This window comes from Lissotriton vulgaris, chromosome 4_1 (assembly GCF_964263255.1).
Source record: "Lissotriton vulgaris chromosome 4_1, aLisVul1.2, whole genome shotgun sequence".
In the NCBI taxonomy this organism is placed as follows: domain Eukaryota; kingdom Metazoa; phylum Chordata; class Amphibia; order Caudata; family Salamandridae; genus Lissotriton; species Lissotriton vulgaris.
Genome location: NC_141691.1, coordinates 44,506,575 through 44,526,837, shown reverse-complemented (window position 1 = coordinate 44,526,837; position 20,263 = coordinate 44,506,575).

The window sequence follows — 20,263 nt, the reverse complement described above, 5'->3', positions numbered from 1 at the left end:
CACCGGTATAGGTGAATGCAGCAGTGAGCAGCATATGCATCCGTAAACACTGTCGACACGGACGGAGGTTCAGCCTGCATACATCTAAATAGGGCAGAAAAGATTACGTCAGCTTGACGGAGTACTTGGTAACCTAGCCAGACTCTTGAACTCGCTTCCGTTAACAATCAGATCTTGTCATTCCCTGCTCCAGTTCCGGAAGCTGCTAAAGACGTGGTTGTTTAACCAGTAACGAGTCCCATCTGCCATTGTGCGGCCACCTCCAGAGATCCTAATAGTAATCTTAGCGCCAAGACGCCCACGGGCAAACGTATGCGCTGTATAAATTTCAATAATAAATAAATAAATAAATAAATAAAATAGCCGCAAGTGACAACAGCATTCCTGCCAAGATCTACGCCAGGCCCAAAGTAACTTGCTAAAATCCTGGCAAATATATTGCTGACCACTAGAACAGTCCTGAGCCGCCTAGATGAAACAGGAAAATATTACATCCTGAGAATATAAAGGCATGCTAGTGTCCCTAACAGTTATTGGTGCCTCAGGACCCCTTATTTCAGGTGTTAACCAAACCTTACTATGCCTCTACAATGGAGGAGATCCAAGCCTCCTATACTGAGAAGAAGACAGTTACTTGCCTCCCTATAGATGACTATTTCTATGACGTCATTGGCACCTTGATCCACCATGCGGTCTCTGAAGCCTTAGTTCCCCTGGAGAACAAACCTATGTTGCTGACAGTGCAGTGCCTTAGATCCTTTGACCCGAGGGCAGAACCCCCAAAGCCTACGGGTAGACCAGAGCTACCCCAACACACCAGTATCAGGCATGCTGGGGTAGATTTGAACACTTTTGCTCGTCTTATTTATTTATTTTATTTATAGTTTTATATAGTGCGCCTTCCTGGAACATTACTCCTTGGAACCAGCAGGGCCAACAAACACAACCTCGTTCTCTGTCCCTGACCTATACCGCCCTCTCTGGCCTCCCAGTCACCTGTCCCAGTCTCGGAAGCAGAAATGGAGCTCGATAGGCTCTAGAATCCACAATTAAGCCCTATGCCGCCGGTTCACGAAGACCCATTTTGTCCGCCGATTCGGACCTACTCCATCCGGCGACCTCCAGTACCCAGATTGGGTTCCAGCTGAGAAGGTAACCACCTACATGGCTGAGACGTTGAGAAACAATATCAATCAATCAGGGTTGGTAAAACGCAACTACTCACCCATGTGGGTCTCAAGGCACAGGGGGAAGAGGAGAGGCGGGTCAGTGGAGTGCTGGGGTCACCCGAAAAGCCAGGTCTTGAGGTCCTTCCTGAACTCGAGAAATGTGGGAGATTGCTGCAGGGGGAGGTATTCCAGGCTTTGGCTGCTAGCTAGGAGAAAGACTTTCCTCCTGTTCTAGTCTTGCTCATACATGGGATGGTGGCCAGTGAGAGCTGGGCTGATCGGAGGTGCCTTTTTGAGTACGTGGAAGGAGAAGCGGCTGTTCAGGTATGCGGGACCGGTGTTGTGAAGGGCCTTGTATGCATGGGTGAGGAGTTTGAAGGTTATTCTACTTTCGACTAGCCAGTGGAGATCGCGAAGTGTTGGGTAATGTGACTGCGACAGGGATGTCAAGGATCAGTGTGGCTGCAGTGTTCTGGACAGTCTGGAGTTTGCGAAGGAGTTTCTTTCTTGTTGATTCTGGCACATTGAGAGTTGCCGTAGTCTAGTCTACTGCTGATGAGTGCTTGCGTGGCGGATTTTCTGGATTAGGTCGAGATCCATCAGAAGTTCTTTTGAAGAATGCAGAGGGTGTTGAAGCAGGTCGAGGAGTCACGTTGATCTGGCGGTTCATTGTGAACGATGAGTCTAGTATGATGCAGAGGTTTCATGCGTGGTCTGTCAAAGAGTGAGTGGGGGGGGGGGGGGGGGGGGTTCCGATGGCAGAGGGCCACCAGGAGTCATTCCAAGCTCAAAGATTGGAGCCAAGGACGTGGACTTCTGTCTTTTCTGGGTTGAGTTTCAAGCAGCTGTTCTTCATCCATGTGGAAACAGCTTTCATCCCTTATTGGAAGTTGTGTCTGGTGATGTTGGGTTTGTTGGTAAGGGATAGGATCAGCAGGTGTCGGCGAATGAGATGATGTTGAGCCTGTGGTTCCCGACGATGGTTGCGAGGGGGGCCATGTAGACGTTGAAGAGAGTGGGGCTGTGGGAGGAGCCCTGGACAAAAGTCTGCAACTGTCTCAAGGCGGAGTGCGCACACACTTTCTTGGCAAATTGGCCCTCACACCGGAAATAGATCCCTGCATGGTGTCACATCCTGTGCTTCTCGCATTGTCACATTACTACGGGTGACAAACAGAAACTTTGTGTACACAGTTTCTTTTCTTGAAGTATCTCCCACTAATTAGAATTAATATCGGTATGCTGTGTGTCAGGATCCTTGTTACATGTTTTTAAACGTTACACAGGGCCTGCATTTAGAGGCGTCATGGTAAAAGGAGGAGGAGAGCTGGAGTCTTATATAACAGTTATCATGAACTCAGTGCTTGGCTTTGCATTTCCTGTATTGGTGGAGGACCACACCTCGTTGTTTTGTTTCCATGATTTAAGTTACCGCTTCCGTCTTCGAGAAGCAGCGGTCTAGTTTTCTTTCCCTTCACGACCTTCCGCTTGCCAACGTGAGGGGAATACTTCGGAGTCAACAGGCGAGGGCAGGTTTTTGGATTTTAATGTTCAGGACTGTGTTCTTGATCTTGAACTCCTTTTGGTACCTTTTTCCTGGGGCCGTAATATCTCACTTACTGCTATTTAAGTGTAGTATGTGAGATAGTTTTGGACTTTACCATCCAATAGGATGATTATTTGGGGTAAGTGTTGATGGGATATTGACACAAAGAGAACTACAGAGCGGGAAGGTGTGATTACTAATAATGACTAGAAGGTTAATAGCTGTTCCTTTCTATTTCTTTCCTTTTAGAACCCTGTTTCCCTACAAGCAAGGTGTTTTTTGGGAGTGAGACGAGTTTTGCCCTGGGTTGAGACACACCTAAACATGTTCCCCAATTGATGTGGTCTTCCAGTCCTACTTCCTCCTATCGCCCGGTGGGAAATAGCTTGCATTAGTGTTTCTGATTCACATACAGGCATTTCCCCTTAAGGAGACACTAGGGCCTTCTCCGCTCCTGTGGATTCCATGCTTGCTAATTTTAAGTTTGAGCACGGTGGTTACACAAGGCGACCTTCTTAGCCAAATACATTTGTGACCCCAAAAATGGCATAGACCGATTGTGGTTGTCCTGTCAGGACAAACTCCTCGATGTAGCAGAAACACTTACTAAAATACTTGACATGGCGGAGGATGCCAAGGCCTCCAGTTCACTTATTTCACCTGAGATTCTTTTCGGATGTGCTCTAAGTGCTATAATCCTCCTCGGGAATGCCAACTGTGCCCTATCTACAGACAGGAGGAAGTCCCTCTTAACTAAAATTGACCCGGATAGGTAATCTAGCCACTTCTAAAGCAAGCCTTATAGCACAGGGCGGCTTGTTTGGTTAGCCCTTCATCAAAGAGCTCAGCAAATCAAGCCCGTCTGCGCCCGTCCGCGCCCACACGGGACCAGGGGCCATAACCCCTGGCTCCCACCTAACCCAGGGCAGGTCGTTCAGTTCGGCAGCCATCCACAACATAGGAATTACAGCTGCTGCTCACTGCACACTCATCTACTCACCAGCTGAACTCCCCCCTCGCTGCCTCGGATGCAAAAACCCCTTTCGCAATACTACACCGCCGACCGCGTCGCAGGAATATTGTATGCGTGTGCTAAACTGCCGATCCTTACCGAAGCACAGTACACAAATTGCCCTGCTGCTAGAGGAGCACAAGCCAGACGCCATCTTTTTGACAGACATGGCTCACACCTCAATCTGAGCCAGACATAGTCTCAGCCTTACCCTCTGGTTTTCAAATCTATAGATTAGACCGGCCAGAGGGGAGAGGAGGAGGCCTGGCTATAATACTAAAAGACCAGTATCGCTGTCGGACTACAGCTGAAACCATTCCTGAGTGCGAGAGCTTAGCATTCAGCATAGACTTTAATGCGAACAGCTCCTTCTCCGGGACTCTGATATACCGCCCCCAGAGCCTGCTAAGCTGTTCCATAGGTCTCTTCCAGAAATCATAGCCAAACGAATTATGACTTCTGCTAACTACACGGTCCTAGGGGATCTTAATTTCCACTTCAATTCACCTTTAGATCACACTGCCATGGAACTAATTGATGACCTAGCAGCCCTACAATTATCCCAGCTTGTCACAGCCCCTACCCATGAAAAAGGTAACTTACTTGATCCGATTTTCAGCAACTGCACCGGGCTGGTGGTGGGTCAACCCACTCCCCTTCCCTGGTCGGACCATTTCTTAATACCGCTTACCTGGCTCACCTGCAAAACCCCCCTGCCTACTCCTCAAGTCACAACGAAGAGGAACTGGGCTAAACTCCCTATGGAGTCCTGGATAAACAACTTAGATTCCACCCGCCCTCCTCCATGCACAGACCCCAACATGGCAAACAAGAATTATGAGGGTTGGATCACGAACTCACTGGACACGATTCTCCCTTTTCGGAGTTCCATCTCAAAGAGGCTGTATAAATCAGCACCCTGGTTCTCAGACACTCTAAGAGATAAAAAACGCCTTTGTAGGAAACGAGAGAGAGCGTGGCGTCTAGACTTCCTACCTGAAAAAAAGTCACAATATAAAGAGGCAATCAAGGCCTACAGAGAAGGGGTCAGGGCGGCCCAGGCCACCTATTTTGCGGATAAAATCATGGAAGCCAAATCCAAGCCCAAGGAAATCTTTCACGTAGTAAAACAATGCACTAAAGTGAACACAGCTCGCCCTTGACAAAAACTCCAGAACAATGTAATGAGCTAGCGGAATTCTTCCATAACAAAGTTTGCCAGATTTACTCTTCCTTCCCGATAGCTGCCACAAATCCAGGAGCAACAGACCAATCTTCTTCGAGACACCCCTCCCCCCCCCAGACCAGCCAATTCTTGAACATTTCCCCCCATTAGACCTTGATACCCTTGACAAACTGGCACGCCAAGTCAAATCTGGCTCCCCTTGTGATCCAGTTTCACCGGAGATCTTGCTTCAAGCAAGCCAAGCCATCCTGCCTGTAATCCTGGATCTACTAAACTCCTCCATTTCCTCCTGTACAGTACCCACTGTATGGAAGAGAGCCATGGTACGGGCACTGCTAAAAAAGCCCAACCTTGATCCAGATGACCACTCCAGTTACCGCCCTATTTCTCATCTCCCTTGGGCAAGCAAGGTCCTGGAGAAGTATATAAACGCCCAGTTAGTTCAATTCCTTGAGAACAACTCACTACTGGATACGTCCCAGACAGGCTTCAGACCTAAGCACGGTACTGAAACCGCCCTGCTAGCGGTTACCGAAGAATCACGCAGGATACTTGATCAAGGAGGATCAGTGGCAGTGATCCTCCTTGACTTAAGCGCAGCCTTCGATACGGTCAGCTACGCCACCTTGCTGAACCGTCTACACAATATCGGAGTATCAGGCGATGCACTGAGGTGGTTTGACTCCTTCCTGACCAACAGATCTTTTCAGATCTTTGACGGGGAAACCGTGTCAGCTAGCAAATCACTGAGCTGTGGGGTGCCGCAGGGCTCTTCGTTAAGCCCTGCGTTGTTCAACATACACATGAAACCACTGGCTGGGGTCGTTGAACCGCACGGTATTAAAATCATATCGTACACCAACGATACCCAGCTAGTGGTTTCTCTGGCACAAGAAAGCAACAGGCAAACTCCGGAAGGCCTGTTGAAATGTTTAGAGGATGTCAAGGAGTAGATGACAATCTCCTCTCTAAAACTTAATGGAGATAAAACTGAGCTCATGCTCCTGGGCCCAGTCTCGCCAGTGCCATTCATCTCCCTATGGCCCCCCTGTCTGGGTACCTCTCCTACCCCTAAGGAAAGTGTAAAAAGCCTAGGAGTATGGCTGGATAAAAGTCTCTCTTTCTCCACTCAGGCCACAAAGCTATCTGCCACATGTTTCGGCCCACTCAGAACACTGAGGAAAGTTCTACCCCTTTTGCCAATGGAAGCCAAACAAGTGGCAGTACAAGGCCTGATTCAGTCCCGGCTAGATTCGAATAACGCCCTATATGTGGGTGCCCCTGAGATGACCTTACGAAAGTTGCAGGTGGTACAGAACTGTGCAGCCCGCACCCTGCTACAGATCCCACGCACTCAGTCAGCCAGATCCGGATTAAAAAGTCTGCATTGGCTACCAGTGAGGCAGAGAGTGGCATTTGAGGCACTATGCATTGCCCATCGGGCCTTCTGGAAGACAGGCCCAGCAATCAATGACAATTTAGTCATACGTTACCACCCAAGCAGAAACCTTCGCTCCACGGAGGCTTTCTTGGCTGTGGTACCCAGAGTCAGGAGAGCCAGGGCCGGAGGCAGGATGTTCTCCCTGAACGCCTCGAAGTTGTGGAACTCACTTCCTCTACAACTCCGTTCCAACCCGAACCTGCTCTTATTCCGCAAACAACTGAAAACCCTACTGTTCGCAAAGTCCACCGAATTCTAACCTCTTCTGCACTGCCCACCTCTGTCTACTTACTCAGCGCTTGGACGCCCTTGGGCAGCAATCGCGCTATATAAATCTATATACAATACAATACAATACAATCTGTCACATTTAACTCTTTGGACAAGGCCCAATCCTCAATAATAGAACATTTTACCCCTGGCTTTTCACCAGGACTGGCCGTGGAAGGGGGCGCTTGGCGACAGCAAGCATCTGTCCGGGGCATAACCTCTAGAAGGGGACAGTTTCAGGTAAGTCCGGATTTGGAGGATTCTATCCCACCAGCGCATATCCCAGACACCGCGGTTCCAGAGGCGGATCTAGAGGTAGTCACCAGCAGATCCCCTCCCATGGTGAGTGTCATCCCATTCTCACATGTACAATTGGGGGGCAGACTGGCACATTTTAAAAATCCTGTCATTCGGCTCTTGGGTGCTACAGTCCATTCAAGGCTTTCAGATTGATTTTTACAGATCCTCAGTCCAATCCAAGCCTCCGCTCCCTCTTCACTTTTCCGCAGAGCAGTCAGTCTTTGGTAGAAGCGGAGATGATTCAGGACCTTTTAACCAAAGGGGCCATTGTCCAGACAACCCCACATTCTTGCAGCTTCCTCACCAACCTTTTCTGGTGGATAAACGCGATGGTGGGAAATACCCAAAGAAAATCAATCTCAGGCAATTTAATGAGTGGCTGTTTTACTACCACTTCAAAATGGAGAGTATTCACCTCCTCCAAGACCTTCCCCTCCCCGACTGGCTAGTTTTTCTAGATTTAAAGGACGCCTACCAAATGATTCCCATATTCTCCCTTCAGCACCACTTCCTCCAGTTTAAATGGCTCCACCCCACCTACGAGTTCACTACTCTTCCATTCGGTCTCTCCTTGGCTCCTTGGTGCTGCGCCAAAATCAAATAACCAGTGGTGGAACACCTTCAGGCTAGGTGTGTTTGCCTATTAATATACCTGGACGATATCCTCCTGCTGACCCAGGACTCGACGGTCTTACAGACCCATCTCCAGTGGGCAGTTTCCCTCCTGCAATCTCTGGACTGTCTCATCAATGAGAAAAATTCAGTGTTGGCCAACACACAATCCAGAGTCTTCCTCAGTTTTGTGGGGGACCCTGTCCAAGAGACCTCTCTCGCAAGATTGCCAAGGTCCGATACAAAGTGATTCACACCTGGCGATACTGGTCACATCCTTCCATCAGGTAGCAAGAGTAGTCGTCCTGCTTTTCTCATCCATCCAGGCCATATTTCCATGTGCCTTGCACTACAGGGCCCTCCAGGAGACTCAAGACCACTCACTTACGGAGAGGTCTGATATACTGAGACAGTGAGCCCAGCTAAAAGAATCTAAGGCAGAGCTCCAAAGGTGGTTGGCACATAAGGAAACGTGGAACGGCCCCACAATCTTAGGCTCACAACCAGACTTGGTAATAGAATCAGACGCTAGTGAAGTAGGCTGGGGGGCCCAAAGGGGGGATTTATCCAGAGGAAGGTGGTCAGAACTCGAGTGTTCGCCTCACATCATTTGCTTAGAGTTGATGGCAGGCTTGTTTGTGGTCAAATGTTGGATGAAGGAAAGAATCCAATGCAAGGTCCTCCTAAAGATGGAAATGTTGCAGCAATCAGAATAATCAACCAACTGGGGGCACTCAATCCAAGCCCCTATTGGATCTGGTCAGAAGCTTCTAGGAATATTGCCTAGAGAATCAGATGTCTGCACAGCACAACATGTTCCAGGTGCGGATAATCAAGAGGCGGACTGGCAGTCCCACCATCTGAAAGACCTCAGCCTTTTGAAGCTAGACACCTCTGTCTTTCGGGAGTTGAACCTCTGCTCGGGCCCTTTCTCAGTGGAGCTCTTTGCATCCAGACTGGATCATCAGACAAGTACTTCAACTGGAGGCTGGATCCATCGGCTCAGGAGATGGATGCATTCACACAGAATTGGGAGACAGAGTAGGGGTACGCTTTTTCTCCTTTCTCAATGATAATGCAGCTGTCTGCTCAATTCCGGCAGCAGTAAGTGGAGGTGGTGGTAATCACTAGCCTGTGGAGATCTCCAGCATGGTTTCCAGTTCCGCTGGAACTTTCTGGGGCTTCTCCAATCCATACACCTCTGAATCAGACTCTCCTCTGAGATCCTTCCGGCAATCCCCATCATCTAATCCTGGATGGTTCTCTGCGGCTTATAGCATTGAGGATTACCGGGGACGAGGGCACCTTTCGCTCCATAGGTAAACAATATCGCATAGGTAAACAATATCATTAAAAAATTTGGATCAGCTTGGTATAAATGGTTGGGCTGGTGTTGTCAACGACACTTGGTCCCCGTGGGGACCGCCATTGTCCACATCCTGAACTTCTTAGCCTCTCTGGCTTCAGAGGGTTTGGCCTACAGAACAGACAACAACTTTTGTTCTGCAATTGTGATGAGTCACCCTCCAATTGATGGGCTTCTGGTAGACCAACACCCTCCGACACTAAAGTTTCTTAGAGGAATATGCCCCTTTATCTCCCCAAAACCAAAATATTTGTGCCTTTGGGATGCAAGTACCCGTCTAGAAAGCAATCATCTGCCAAACTGGCATCCCTCCTTATCTGGTCTCTAGTAGGCGAGTTTCCAATATCAGGGCTTTAGACATGGCTGGCAGAGTGTTTATTCCAGAGGGAGTCACTTTTCATGTTTCAACACTGACAACTAATTCCATGGTGATCTCATACCCAACATTCCCCCAAATTATGTGATGCATTAGGGCTTTGGGGTTATGACGGAGGATCTCCGTACCCGTGGAGAACAGCAACTTCTTATTGCCCTCACAAAGCTGCATAAAGCAGTTTCATCCCCTCCCATTGCTAGCTGGGTCAGATGGGCCAAGTGAGAGGCAGGCATCAACAAGCAGACATTCGAAGCTCACTCACCAGGGGAGCTATGGCATCAAAGGCCTTCTCATTGGGAGCCAGTTTAGAGGATATCATGAACTGGTCCTCAGACTCTGTTTTCAAAAGTTTTTATTATATGCCGCTTCATAGCATGCCATCCATGGTGGATAAGCATTAAACTAGCACAATCCTTGCCTCCGCTCCTGACAATGTATATCGAATTTCCTAGCTTTCGTAAAGGAAAGTTTCAATTCTAGTGAGGGCATGGAGGCAAGGATTATCCCACCTCTTGGACCGACATCGTCCCAACCCACCCCCTAGCTATAAGTAATGCTTCGTAATGAAAGGGAGTAAAAATTCTTAGTTTTGTATGTTAGCATTGCGATTGAAATTGTTTCTAACTGTTCGGTACCGTGCTTAGACAAATAGTTCTAGTATAAACAAACAGTGGTCCGAGACCTATTATTTCAAATACGTAAAAAATCACAATTTACTCAATTAAAAGGCGTATATTATTTTGACAGCCCTGATCAATCAATGAAGAAAGAGTAGAAAATAGGCAACAGCAACAAACTCAAAATGTATATACAATATTTTAATCTATTGTCAAGTTTTTTGAAACGGAAGCACAATTCACAGTATTATGTACTTTTCTTTATATGCATTGTCCCGTATTCAGAACGTGCAGTAGAGCAAAAGGGGTGTCAAAAGAGAGTGAACGTGATAAGGTGAAAGGAAAGAAATCACACAGATTTGAGAAATTATATTCCAAACAATTCAAAAGAAACACCAGCCAATGAAGGCCGGAACCATATATATCCTGGCCACTTCAATTAGTCAGCACAATTTCCCTAATTTTATTCCTAGGCATACGATGTAAAAAATGTCTGCACTATATCTTTGAGGGTGATATAGTTAGTGGTCCAGGTTAATTAATGAAATGTCGACGTTTCGACTCGTCTTGCGGCCTTGCGGTCGTTTATTCCTGGGCCATGCGAGTCTTCTTCAGGACAGGTGGGACGGGACAATATAGGGATCTCATTGATGACCCCTTCTAGGGATATAGTGGTCGTGATTCCCACTCCACATTGACTCAGTCCTTACGTTTCCAGGAAGGTTATCCAAGTAGTCTCTGCAGTCTTGTTTAGTTTCCTATCCGATGGATATTCATGTGCCACTACATGTCTTAAAAATCTGGTCCCAATCGTAGGTATTGGAAAGTATCAATATAGTTTAAATCAGGCGACTCTTCACGAATTAATCAATTGGCCTGAATAGGTGGATTGTCTTGATTAAAGTTGGTCACTTAATCATGCAGGCAAAGTCAGGCGTCGATAATTTGGGCCAGAGATCATTGGAAAAGACACGCGTCTGTCGGGAAACACAAGAGAAATGCTCGGCGAGTGAGACAAATAGTTCATGCAGTGATAATAGCGAATGTTACTTTTCAGGATATGAGCTCAACATTTTTCTCTATTACATGAAGGGATTCTGGCAAGCAGGAGTAACAGTTGATTCTGCTTTTCGACGCTCGAAGGAGGAAGGAAGGAAACTTTTGTGGGACTATAATGGCCTGGTGATGTCCTGCTTGGTTGACCACTGCTCTACTCCAATGAACGTGATCCCTAATGTTCATGGGACTTGTGGTTTTTCAAATGATTTTTACATGGCGGCTGTTTATTAAGGCGGAGAAAAGAAAGAACAATCCTCGCCTCTGTGTCCTTAATAGAATTTAAACTTTCCTTTGCAAAAGAATGCTAAATTTGATGTTGAGTACTTTGGATTTGATCTCATTTGCGGAGCCTGGCTAGATCTCCTAAATCCAGCCCCTACAGCTATGGGAAAAGCAAACCCGATGCTTCCCATTACGTCAAGCTAAGGAGAGACACGCTGCGCAAGTGTGCCCACCCTCACTCCTATTTACTGCGACAGCTGAGCCTAGTCATCTGGGCTAGATCTACATCCCTGGTTAGAAGGTTTGAAATTGGAGACAATAGACCTTTGCTTTATGCCAATACCAATATTTTATATGCAGCAGAGCCTCTCCAGAAGATTCTGAAACGGATTTCAGGGACTGTTTCTGGTACTAGTTTAATTGGGCCAAATACACTGTCCTGAGGTTAGACGAGTGATACAAGTAGGCTCTCCACACACAGAGCATCCAAACACGTACTGATGCATTCAAACATCTGGGAACAGAGGTGGCCAGGGGACAGAGGCGACCAGGGACAGCTGTGGCTAGGGACATAGTGCCCACACCGCCAGCGCTCGCTCCACCTTGCGCCCCATACACTTACATACCAAGGAGACTCATGAGACATAATTGTGGGAAACGGTGGTGCAGGTTTATTTTGCATAACAAGTAGCAGATAAGGTCGGTCATCTTACAGGCGATCCAATGCGGCAGCCCCTCGCTGACCCGCATGCCTAATTAGCCATTTTGCATGGTAAGTCGATGCTCTTGACGGTGCAATACGTTGATATTTTATCTCGTTTACTCCCGCCCCCCCTGTCAGGGTGGAGCGATGAGGCACACCCCCGGTCGGTTCAGGCCCCCCGACCGCCCGAAGGACTAACGGGGCGCCGACGCTGTTTCCTGGAACCCCCTCGGCTCCAGGTTCTTGGCTCAGGCACCCCTACTGTGCCAGGCAGAGGTATTGCTGTCTCCTTCTGCCGCAGAGGTACCCTTACTGCCCATCTGCTTCCAGATCGCCCTGTACTCCGCCACAGCTCTGGAGGAGGCCCCCGTTGACAGAGCCCCCCACCACCTAGCCACCCTTATACCTGGCACCCTCCGATCATAGGCACCCTGCTGCTGCCAGCGCTTCCTGTAAGTCAAGGAGAAAAACATCCATACCAATCCCAGACAAGTGAACCCCATCCCTTTCATAGTAGCCCACTGTCCTGTCCTGTATCAGCGCATGCCTAATAAACCCCAGGCCCCTCTTCTCCATGAATTTTAGCATGGTCCTGTTCACCCTCCTCCTGCCTTGCTCGATGGCAAGGGGTGACCGTGCTCCCCTCCAGGTCCTGCGGGGGACAATCTCCGACCATACAAATTCAGTAGCCCCCAGTTCGTTAGTTATCGCGGTGACATCCCGTTGCATGGCATCCGCTAATGCTCGCCTCCCCATTGTCACCAGATCATTCCCACCTAGGTGTATCACGAGGATGTTGGGAGGCCCCCCACGGGCTGACACACTTTGATCCAGTCTGCGCCTCAGCTGACCCCATCTCATTCCCGGTGAGCCCATCCACACTATTCGTGTCCTTGCAAAGGCCAACTCCCACTTCCTGTATGACGCCCACTGTTCGAGTCTGGTAACATACGAATGGCCCATCACCCACACGCAACAGTCAACTGCAAGAAAAGACACCGTTGGCATTATTCTTTTATTCAAACACACTGCACAGCAAACGAAAATCAAACGGTAAAGCAATCCAGAATTGGCTTTGCATAGAACACGAAACTCGAAAGGTAAAACGATCCAGAATTGGCATTGCATAGAACAAGCAAATGGCGCCACCCCTTTATTCAGAACTCCCTGCACTGCAAATGACAATCAACAGTAATAGCCCTGCCAATGTTGCGTTATAAAAGCACACAAATCGCTCACTCCATTGTGCCCTATTCTTATTCACGGGCGGACATATCTCTGGTAACAGGAGGACGACCATCTCCCCACTCTTTTGACCCCTTCTTCACCCAACCCCGCCCTATAAGCTGCAGTAGCCGCCCCTATTCTAAAAGAATGGCTGGAAAATGTCTTGCCTTCCCCAGCAGCTGACAAGCCTGCCTTTGCCAATACCCTCTCCATTACTCGTTCAAATTGAAATTTTGTCAATGGCATGCCGTCTGCGTGGATCAGGAAGGGGCCCGCCAGCAGGGGTCTGATTTTTAGGTATTCCCTTACCAAGGTTACCGGGCAGTATCTGGGGTCCTCTAACGCATTCAATGTTATGGCCACTCCTTTCCCGGCCTGATCAGTTTTAGATTTGCGCAACCACAGAACCAGTGAATCCCTGGCACACACGTCTAACATGTCCAGTGCTCTCCCAGACCTGTCATTTTTAGACCTTACCACCAACTCGCTGGCCCAAAAGGCTCCGAAGAAGGCCAGGCAGAAGGCTGTTGCAAAGAGTTGAGCCTCAAATGCCGAGTTAGCCACAGCAGGCACTGTGTCCATCATACACTTCAGGGCAGGGAACTCTATTCCAGCTCTCTTATCAGGGCTCCTGACCTCGTCCCGTGCCCACCCTTTCAGTGCCGCCCTAATCCTGAACGCCCCCGTTGGGTCGTCCTCGCCATTCAGCCTAGTTTCGTGCTTGAGCGCGGCCAGGTGGCTGCACACCCAAGAATGGGACTTGCCGGATTCATTCGCCCAAACAACAAACCCCTCCACTTGCTCCTTCAAGCTCCAAGTCGGTGCACCAAGGGACTTTGTCACTGCTCGGAAAGTGTCCAGCTGGGACGCATATCTTCTCCTGGTCGACTGTGCCAGGGAACGTTGGCCCATCCTTTTCAAACGCTCCCCCACCGAAGGAGTCGCCAAAGTGCTGCCGGGAACGGTGTCATCTCCTCCCCTGCCTGCGGCCATGCCTCCCGGAACCGTGACAGCTGAAAGCGAGAGAGAGCGTCAGCTGCCACATTCCTGACACCCTCCACATGTCTAGCCCTGAACTCGATGTTGTGATTTAACCCCGCCCTTACTAGCTCTCTCAGCAGACTAAGAACTAACGGGCAGTTTGCGCTCAGGCCGTTAATTGCCTGGACCACAGCAAGGTTGTCAGACCAGAACACCACCTTTTTGTTGCCCAGCCCTTCAGGCCATAGGTGCAGTGCCACTACGATGGGAAACAGCTCCAGAACAGTGATATTGGCCGTCACCCCTTTTTTGCGCCATGCATCAGGCCATTTCATGGCACACCACTTCTCCCTAAATATTACTCCGAAGCCTACTCTCCCGGATGCATCAGAAAATAAACACATGCCTTGGCTGCTCTCCCAGGGGGCCCTCCAAATCACTGTACCATTGAAATTTTTTAGGAACTCATCCCACATGCTCAGGTCTGCTCTCAATCCCGGTCCCAGACGCACCAGGTGATGCTTCTTCACCATCCCCGCCGTAGCCTTAGCCAACCTGCGGGAGAACACCTTACCAGCTGGGATAACTCTTGCGACGAAGTTCAGCTTGCCTAACAAGCTCTGCACTAGTTCCAGTGTTGCGCTGCCCCTACCCAACAGTGCGCTAATCTCTTGTCTCAATTCACACACCTTCTCCGCCGGGAGTCTGGATTGCCCTTTGACCGTATCTAGCTCAATACCCAGGAATGTTAGCACCTGCGCGGGCCCCTCAGTTTTCCCTGGTGCCAGGTGGACCCCCAGATGGTCCGACAAGACCTCAAAGGCCCGCAAGGCTTCCTCGCACTCCTGAGAACCGTCCTTGCCAAAAAAGAGGAAGTCGTCCAGGCAGTGGGTGACTTGTGAGATGCCATGCCTGTGCATGAGGGCCCACTGCAGGAAAGAGCTGAAAGCCTCAAAAAAGGCGCACCAGACTGCGCAACCCATAGGCATGCAGCGGTCAAAATATAATGCCCCTCCCCACCTGAAACCCAGCAAGTGCTGACTGTCAGGGTGGACCGGCAAGAGGCGGAATGCTGACTCTATATCTGCTTTCGCCAACCACGCTCCCCTGCCTGTCCTCCTGATCAGATCGATGGCCATGTCTAGAGAGCAGTAAGAAACCGAACACGCCCCTTCCTCCAACCAGTGGTTGACCGAATTGCCCTCTGGGTATGACAGGTGATGGATCAGTCTGTAGGAACCCTGTTGCTTTTTCGGGACTACACCTAGCGGGGAAACTAAGAAATTCGGGAGCGGGGGAGAAGGGTATGGCACGGCCACCCTCCCCAAGTCAACCTCCTTCTTTATTTTCTCGCTGACCACTTGAGGTAATTCCCTAGCTGATTTCAAATTCAGGGCATCCCTGTGGCCCAAGGGGCCCTTGTATGGAATCCTGAAACCATCCACAAAGCCTTCAATCAATAGCTCACGCTCCTTCCTAAGCGGGTACACCCTGAGCAATGGCAGGATGTTCTGCAGCACTATAGGGGAAGGACATCTGGAATGCACCATCCCACCACCCAGCTGGGGGATACCAAAATCATGTTCACTAGCTACGTCGCCATGCTGTCAGTCCTGTCTGCCCTTCAATCACCTCATTGTCTGGCACCATCTGAACCCTGTGTTGGAGTGGTGGGTGGGTTCTGAACATTGGTGCAAGAGATTGCTGCGTGTTGTCAACCACACTTGCTGCACTCGTGGGCAAACTTGCACGCCCTCCCCCATGTGCATGCCCCATTGTTAAACAGCCTACAGGTCCCTGAGTTGAAGCGCCTTGGTCCTGCTCCGTAGCCCCTCCCCCGACCTCCCCGAAAGGGCTGCTGAAAGGACCGCCTCGGGTACTGCTCCCACTTCCTATCCTGTTCCCACCTCTTGGCTTCATGACCCTCACTCTGTGACCTGTGCGATGTGTCCCTTTTACCATTCCCCGTCCTGCACATGTGCTTAAACCAAAGCTGGATGTCAGTGTGGTCCCACCCTATTTCTGGGCAACTGGCCATGGTCTTTCTGAACTCCTGATCGTATGAAAACCATCCCATCCCCCCAGACTCTCTTGCCCCTTGCTGGATGGAATTGGCATACTCCATCAAGGCCTCGCTCTAATCTGGGTCCTTCTGCACAATTATAGCTGCCAGAATGTTGAATGCCTCAGTCCAATTCTCAATGGTCTTCTCGGGCCAACGCTGAAACCTAATCTTGTCCTCCTCCTTCTTTCCCATCCTCCTCGTGTCAGCCCCCGCATTGTCATGCATAAGTAAGGTCAGGATGTCTATGTACTCCCTTCTCCATATGCCCTCTTTTGCAGCTTGCGGCACTTGCCTGGCCAATGAACAGCCACCTTTTGATTTAAAGCCTGGTTTCCCTGTGCCCGTTGGCTGACCCAACCCTGAAGGAACTGCAGCCGCCCCGACCGCTGCTCCACCTGTGTTCAACCCTGAACCTGATGTACCTTCCGGGGCCGGTGCCCTGCCTGCAGCTTGTGCACCCGAGGTGGCGCCAGGCAGGGGCACGACCGGGGGGGTACCCACAGGTGTACTAGGAGGCCCGCCCTGAGGGACAATGGGGGCCACACTTAGGTGACCTACTGCTGACACACTCTGTGAGTTAAGTGCATTGACAATCTGCGGAACTACAGTTAGAGGAAACCCGTGACTCATGCTCTGCTGGACCGCAGGAGCACTGATCTGCTGAGCGACAGCCGATACACTCTGGGAATTGATGGCATTCACAATCTGCGGGGTGACCGTGAGAGTGGTAGGCACCGCTTGTGAAACATTGTTGACAGCACCTGGTTGACTGACCAGCGAGACACTTTGTGTAGCCTGAGAGTTGACACCCAAGTTGGCAGGCATCAACGTTGATGGTCCGGCCATTGGTGCTGGCCCTGCTATCGGTGGCGGTCCTGATTGAGCCCATACCTGGCTCACTGGATCAGAAGCTGCTGCCCCCAGCAATGGAGCCAACTTCTCATGTGCAGCCGTCATGGAGTCTAAACGCTTCTGAAACATAGCCATCAAACCCATCATGTCTTCCATGGTCTTACCCAGTTGGGACAAGTCAGTTATCTCCGCCACAGGTACTACTGTGGGTACTACTGCCGCGTTCGCCGTGTTGGCCGACACCTCAACGGGAAGGGTTGGTGTCACTGCTTCATTCCTACGTGGTGGTGTGGCTGGGAAGTCCTTCCGGGTGCCCTTCCTCTTGCGGGTGGACCGACGCGTCCCCTCTCCTGAAGTGCCCTGTGCGTCGTCGCGTGCCCCAGGTCTGCCCGCCTCTTCCAGTCGGCGTGCTTCAATAAAGCCTTGAGCCCAAGCTGGCCCTTTCGACTGTGCGACCGCCAGGAATTCTGCCCACAGCCCATCCTGTGGCAACGCATCACCGCGGGAGCTCATTGCGAATGCTCCTACCTCTCGGAATCCCTACGAGTGAAAAAATAAACGTCAATGCACTATATCTGCCCAAATCCGTTCAATGCAACGCCCACGAACCCCGCGTTGCCCCCCCGCGTTCCTACCAGGTCCCAACAGTAGCGGAACGTAATCGACTAGACCCATAGTGCGCATAATATATATAATTCTGATGCAACAGGGACTTTCCCGCTTTCTATTCCAGTTAACATGTCGCCACTCGAGCGTCTACCACGGTGTCATGTATCGAAGCGAGTGTTACCTGCTGCTCTTTGAAACGTCCGCTGTCGCACCCTTCCGAGATCCGAACGCGCCGGACGCGACCTGAAAAACAACACGTGTTACTCAACCTGCACGAACTTCCGGCTCGCAAACCTGCAACGAAACCCGCGTTACCCGCTGGCCCGTACTACTACGTATGTAACACCTATATTACCTGGCGTTCTTCAAGATGGCCGCAACCGGTCGCTGCCCGCGATTCTGGACGTATCTGTAAAATAAATTGCGTTAACCGACTGCACATGGATCCTTGCCTGCACCTGTCGAGAGAACCGTGGTTTGCCCGACACCCCGCTCGTAATTGACGTACGCGACCCCGCTTTACCTGAAAGTCTTGCGAAGTCGCTGCTGCCGATCCCTGCCCGCGCGCTCGCAGGAGCTAATCTCGTGCCGTGGTCCACGTGGCGTCTGAAAGACAATATGATGTTATAACTTTTTTTCTTTTTTTTATTAGACTAGCCTTATTTCATATTAAACGTTATTTCATGTATTGCGCCTCAGTTACGTTGTCACTTAATTACAAAACCATGGCGTACTTCGCCAGACATAAATACTTTTGCAGCTTTAACGTTTCGCTGAATACAAATAGCACGAATTCGCATGTCTCGTTCCACTAGCCAGGGCCAAACACTGCCTGAAATATGCAACCCACATAAGCAAAAGACTCCAAAACAACCGCGAGTGTTTCTTCCTCTCACGAACCTAAAGGGACGTTTCCTAGTTGTACAGAAATATTAGGCTAACTACTCATTTAACTGTGCATTTCCCTCTCCACACACTGCTGATTAAACAGTTTGAATTTCGATGCTACACTCCGAAGCAGCGAGCAAACACAGTGACCTCAGATTTTCCACCTGTGCCCTAGACCGAGAAGGCCCGTACCAATGACTCAGAGCAGACCCGCTGTCTTGCAGCATACATTAGCTACATACTCGTGCCCATTGCAGACGGCAATTTCTAAACTCGGCCCTGCAGTGCCGAGAGACATTACGGCCTTCATAAACATTAATCACGTTATGCAATTGGATGCGGATGAGCCTAATTAATTATCTTCTGGCAAGGAACTACTCAAGGTGTAATGGAGTCAAGATAACGGACCGGCAGTCCACATCCTCTTAGCCGACCTTACGGTGATCACCCTAAAGTGCGGTGTAAGAATGTCCCAATTTACATGCACCGTTTACTCTGTCTAATCTCGCATCGCCATTGTGTAGACGCGGCATTAACACGTGTGGCTGTACATAACGCGGGAGTTGCTTAATGCATTCTGGGTGTTGTAGTCCCATCCGCTTCCGTTGAAGCCGTAAGACACACATGCCGGATAGCGATGCTGTGTAGTTGAAAAGCCCAGGGTGTCGAATTCTTATCCATTTCCCCATACGCAATAAATTAACCCGCCGGATAGTCATGCCGCGTACGTAAAAAGCCCGGCAAACTACACAACAACTATCCAAATCTAACCAGACTTGCAGCTCCACTCACACCTGGAACCTGGGCCTCTTCTGAAAATGTACAGCCTCAGTCTCGAAACTCTATTATGTGCACATTACTTCATGCTGCATTAACGCGCCCAGCCACCCCTTCTCCTAAAGGAAGAGGCCAAACAATGGAACCTCTCGGAGACCCTTAGTCCGCGGGTTCGTAGCCGAGTGGACGGACCCCGGAGCCGGCTGCATAGTGAAGAGTGCAATGTTTTGATCACCATTGCTACGATATTAACGATCTAGCCCCTCTAATGCAGAGCCCAAGTGCGCATTCGCTGCAGCACAGCACAAATCCACATGTGATCTCAATGTAATACTGGGGACGTTTGGTTGTTCGATTTTATTTGCGACCAGAGATGAAGATCTGAGTGGGCCGACCAGGGCGGCCCGTTAAGTGAGCGTGATAAACCCTCTACGTCCTAACCTTAATAGTCTACGGCTGAACTCTCGAGTTTCCCGCACCCGACAAGAGGCCTAACGGTGCTATTTTGGCCCGGTAACCAACCCCTGCACAGCCAGGCTACTAAGGTGAACAGTGCGTTCTAATCCCTGCCTAACACCCACGAGACGCCGAGGGTCCAGGAGAGTGACTGGCGAAGAGAAGGTAACCCGCCGGCGCCATGTTGAATATCTGGTAAACACTACGCTTGTGGCCCACTAACCGAGGGGGAAAACTACGAGCACCAGTACGCCCAGCGCGATTTAATGAAAAGTGCATCGCTTTGAAGCACAACGATTTGACGACCCACCAAGAATACAAACCAGACATGGAAGTGCCGGCCCCTGAAACAGTGGTTTTACCGTCTGTTCCGTTTTCAATCCTGAACTTTCGCCACATGTTTCTCACATTATCCCGATGAGTACTGCCTGTTTAACTGCCCGGCACAAAGACCCCGTACGGCCCTATACCCGACTACGCATCAACTGCCCCCCGCCGCCATGTTCCCGCACTGCCCGCCCAGCGAGAC